This window comes from Engraulis encrasicolus, chromosome 5 (assembly GCF_034702125.1).
Source record: "Engraulis encrasicolus isolate BLACKSEA-1 chromosome 5, IST_EnEncr_1.0, whole genome shotgun sequence".
Taxonomy (NCBI): Eukaryota; Metazoa; Chordata; class Actinopteri; order Clupeiformes; family Engraulidae; genus Engraulis; species Engraulis encrasicolus.
The window spans coordinates 3,912,645-3,917,644 of NC_085861.1; the positions used below are offsets into that span (position 1 = coordinate 3,912,645).

General features: G+C 43.7%; 2 protein-coding genes across 2 annotated transcripts in view; one reads left to right on the plus strand and one right to left on the minus strand.

Moving 5' to 3' along the window:
* The window catches only part of adam22 (ADAM metallopeptidase domain 22), an 85,987-nt gene that overhangs the window by 49,646 nt on the left and 31,341 nt on the right, over positions 1-5,000 (plus strand). The gene's annotated exons all lie outside the window — the stretch shown is intronic.
* LOC134448851 (E3 ubiquitin-protein ligase TRIM35-like) overlaps positions 1-5,000 on the minus strand; it is an 89,689-nt gene that overhangs the window by 35,275 nt on the left and 49,414 nt on the right. The gene's annotated exons all lie outside the window — the stretch shown is intronic.

Here is a 5,000-nt window from a genome sequence, read left to right on the forward strand (position 1 = left end):
TGAATATTAGTTAACCATTTCGCAGAAGGTTATTGTGAAGTGTTACCATCACCACTATTGGTGGACTTAACATTACATTGCACTTAGCTGACACTTTTATCCAAAGCGACTAACAGTTATTTAGGTACAGGTTATTGGTTACAGGCCCTGGAGCAATGTGGGGTTAGGTGCCTTGCTCGTCAGCCATGGATGAAGGTGCAGGTAAGGGCAGTATTATTTGAACCTGCAACCCTCTGATCTAAAGGCCAGTGCTCTAACCATTGTTTCATGGCTGCCCTTAGGTTTGCTTTATTTATTTATTTTCATTTTAGTGAACAATGTGCTATGCTCATGCTTCCTGAGGTTCACGTTGACATTTGTATACCTCCCTCTCTCTAAAATTGTTTTTAAAAAACACAAAAAACAGCAAATCTAAGTCCGCCAGTGTGCGCCGATTCTCTTACTCTGTTTTCTGGACAGAGTACACATGGACAGAGTACACATGACTACACATCGTCAGCACCCGGGCATCAGCTGTGCAAAGGGGCTTTAATCAGTCCCTCCAGTTTTTCGCGATTCAGCGATCGCGTGGATTCATGCAAATTCAATGATATGCCGCATAATTTCACGATGCCACGTAATTCCTGTAAAGCCGCATATTTCCCGCAAAATTTCCTCTTTTTCCCCTTCAACATTCTGTGGAGTTTATAGACAGCTACATCTTGCCAGCCTATGTTTTAAAAAAAATCTCTAACTTATAGCGATTCCCAAGTTGTCTCCACCCATCGCACAACGTGAACGTTGAAACGTGTGGTTGCTTTAATGCAGCCTACATTTTAACAGTTTAAATACCTCCAGTCCAAGCAGCACAATCGAAACTATTGGCTATCTAGCTTACAAGTTTGGCTGGTATCCAATAAGACGAGTCAAGTGACAGTATGGTCTTGCGAAGAGTGCAGAGAATTACGTCGCGCGTGTGTGTGTGTGTGAGCGAGAGAGGGAGAGAGAGGGAGCGATTCCAAACTTGTCTCCATCCATCGCACAACGTGAAAGTTAACGTGTAGGCCTATGCTTTAATGCAGCCTAAATTGTACCAGTTTTGCCTACTCTACAAGCAGCACAATAGAAACTATTGGCTATCTGGCTTGCAAGTTTTGCTGGTCTATCCAACAAGATCAGTCAAGTGACATAGGTCTGCGAAGAGTGCAAGCGTCGCTTGTGTGTGTGTGAGCGAGAGAACTAGAGAGAGTAGAGAGAGGCGCGCCCTTCCCAAAAGCACTCTGCAGAAAGGAAAGGGCAAGGCGAGGTCTCCAAATATATGACAAAATGCAGCTTATTTTAGTAAAGTAGACATCAGGGAAGTGTTTTGTTTAATAGCAACGCCGGTTCATATTGCTCTGAAAGACATTGAAGTCTATGCCTATATTTTAATGGGTTTAGGCGCGCGAGGTCACCTAACTGTAGTGACGCCCGGTGGTATAAATTTCGGGCACATGACGTCACACGTTGCGCGGCAGACATTTTGGAAGCGGGCCAGCCCATTGTTTACAGTGAGGACTTGCTTTATTCTGCTAGTAGTTTGCTTTGTGTTTTACCGTTTCATTTGACCTCTGCTGTCGTTATGGTCGCCCGTTGCTGTGTCGTAGGGTGTAGAAGCGCAAGCTGTGACGGGACGGGGAAAAAAATCCCAAATGGATTATCTTTTTACCGTTTTCCAACTTGGAGGCGTCTCAATGGAGAACAAATGTCCTCCATAACAAAGAGTCGCCGGCTAGCATGGGTTGCTGCTGTAAGACGGTCAAATATAACTTTCCACTCTATCCCGGTGTGGAGGTGTCTCTGGTCTAATACCCACAGATGAGCTCGGGGAGGCAAACTTTGTGAAAAAATGCCTGTGCCTTCCTCAGACAGGACTCCCAGAAGCTGACATCTGGCAGGATACAGGCAACGTGAAGTCACAGTAGGTTGCACCTGTCACGAACATCTGTGTCTGCACTTGTGTGTAGTACCTATGACCTTGTTTGAGCTGAACAATGCCATCAACTCTGTGGAGACAAAAGTCTTTGTCTGCGTCACAAGCCTCCTGGGCAGTGCTGTGTTTGTGCTTAGCAGGGCATTTCACTTCCAGGCAGCCTTGTCCACAGCAGTCACAGCTAACTAGGCCATCAGGTGAGGCGCCTACCTGTGGGAACGCCGGGTTTATGCAGAAGCCAGACTGCTCGATTGTCAAGTTATCGTGGCGTGGTGCTTGTTGTTGAAGGTATTCAGTGCGTGCTGTGTCTGTGCTTTGGGTAGCACACATTCTTGACTGTGGACACAGCCGGCTTGTCGATGTTAGAGACCAGAACTGCATGCATGGTGGAGGCAGTCACTCTCCCTTTACCATAGCAACTAGCTATCAATATGGCGGCGTACCCAGAATGGAAGCGCTGTGCCCGTCCCTTATTACGAGAGGAAAACGATAGCACTTGGGCAAACAGTAAAGTCAGTTTAGCCATGCATACCTGCCTATGATGAACCAGTTTTGTCGTTTGAAAAAACACTCTTCCCGGCGCTAAAGCAAACTGCCATTTCTGACTGACCCAGATGAAATCGCATGCACGGAACTCCACGATTGAGATGACATCGCATAGGCTATATTTCCCACCGCTTATCACAGTAGGACTAGCCGACAGTGAAACATTGTTCTTATAAAGCTGGCGGGAGACGTGCACATCTTAAGCTAAGCCTGCTTAGACTGATTGTGGTTTTCAGTTACCAAAAAAAAAACCCGAAAGGGGTGCAAAATCTTTGCAAAAAATGAGAAACAAAATCTTTGCAAAAAATGAGAAAATGCCGCCACAAAATCAGACGTTTTGACCGCAAAAATCACAAAATCCCAGTGCAAAATCCTGGAGGGACTGTTTAATACATTTGGGCAGCCGTGGCACAATGGTTAGGGAGTTGCTTTTTCAATCTGGGGGTTGCAGGTTCCAATCCCACCTGACCGCTCTCCCTACACCTCCATCCATGGATGAAGTGCCCTTGATCAAGGCACCTAACCCCACATTGCTCCAGGGACTGTAACCAACAACCTTGAAAATAACATGAAGTTGCTTTAGATAAAAGCATCAGCTACAGTAAGTGTAATGTAATTTAAATAAATAAGAAGTCTTGTGTCTCATACACGTTGTCAGACATATTGAAAAATCTTTGCCAAAACTGCTAGTTGAGTGTGGTGCAAACTCCCAGGTTCCTTGATGAGACTTCCTCAGAGAAAGTGTTGCTAGCGTACAGTATTTTCCTCCTGAAGTGTCATGTTTTTGTGACTGCTGTCAATGTGCTGGTGTGACTATTGTCTGTCTTCCACAAAAAAGGCAGCTGTTGACATTTCCACAATTACTGCATAAATTGTTGTTTTGTGAAGAAGCCATTTTATCTGCCTGCTACTCAAAGCGTCTCATTTTCATAATCCTCAAATGATTTAAAGTACCATTCAAATTTTAATGAACCAGCGAGTGTGTTATCATGCAAATTATATTTGCAACTATGACCCAGTGTTATCATGCAAATGAGATTTGAATACCATTGGGCTACGGATTTGATTTGAATAAACGGGGAAGTGAAATTCCTCCTTATCAGAGGCCAATTAATGGATGACTTGGAGACTAACACTAATGATGCCATGAATCCAAGACCAATATCTCTAACCTCTCAACACTAATACTGCTCTAACACTAGGGGTGTAAATCACAGCCTCCATGACGATACGATACGGTATCGATTTCTTAAAGCCGGTTTTCGATTATTTTCTATACTTGAGAATTCCCCACGATATGATACGATACAATTTGATTCAATTTTTTTCCAATTACTTTTCCACTTCTATTATGTCATGGAGCTAGGACATTGGACAGGGGCCAGTGATTCGATTATTTCGATACTTAAGAATGCCCCACGATACGATGCGATTCGATTAAATCGCCGGCTGATACATAGAGTAGAGTAGAGTAGTAGAGTAGAGTAACTTTATTGATCCCCAGGGGGAAATTCAGGTATCCAGTAGCTTACATAAATACACTGTAAGCTACTGGATACCTGAATTTCCCCCTGGGGATCAATAAAGTTACATCGATTCATCAACACTTAGATTATTATTTACACCCCTATCTAACACTGATCTAACCCTATAGCCCGATCACTCACACACCTGCTCCTGGGGCATATAGTAAGAAGCTGGTTCAAGAGTAAGGTTAAGAGGTTAAGTTAAAAGGTAAATCATCTAATAGAAGAGCCTCGAGTCCTCATTTTCTTAAATCATCTAATAGAAGAGCCTGGAGAAACTTAAGAAAATGAGGACTCTAGAGGCTCTTCTATTAGGTGATTTACCTCTTAACTTCACCTGGTTTCCTCCTGAACCAGCTTCTTAGTACCCCTCAGGTCCTCCCAAGTCATCCATCAAATGCCCCCTCAGTACTGGGTAGGAAATCTCAGCAGTGGTCTTCCAGTACACCTGATGATGACCTGTTGCCTTGTTTATGTGTGTACTTGTGTTGTTACTTATATTTAAAGTGTTTCAAAGTGAACAGGTTGTCAGCTCAATCTGTGTGTGTATGTGTTTATGTATGTATGTACATGTTGGACGTGTGTGTGTGTGTGTATATATTTTTGTTTGTGTGCAGTATGTGCGTGTGTGTAGTAGGTGTATTTTTGTGTATGTGTGTGTGTACAGTATGTGTGTGTGTGTGTGTGTTTGTCTTTGTGAGTGAGTTTTTATGCTTCTCCTTTAATGCATTTTGCGTTTCCCCTCAAAACCCCAAAAAGGTTCACCAGGTGAGCAGGAGCTTGGCTGTGATTCGCCAAAAAAAAAAAAAAAAGGCTGCAGTTTTTTCAACCAATCAGCTGCCTCGGGAGGGTTGTCAGTCACCTCAACCCTTGCCATTTCCATCCAATAGCATTAGGGCCTTGCTGCCTTGATGCTCCGCCTTATTCAAATTACTGTATTCTTGAGCGGGAGAGGGTCAGTATTCCTCAAAGTGAAG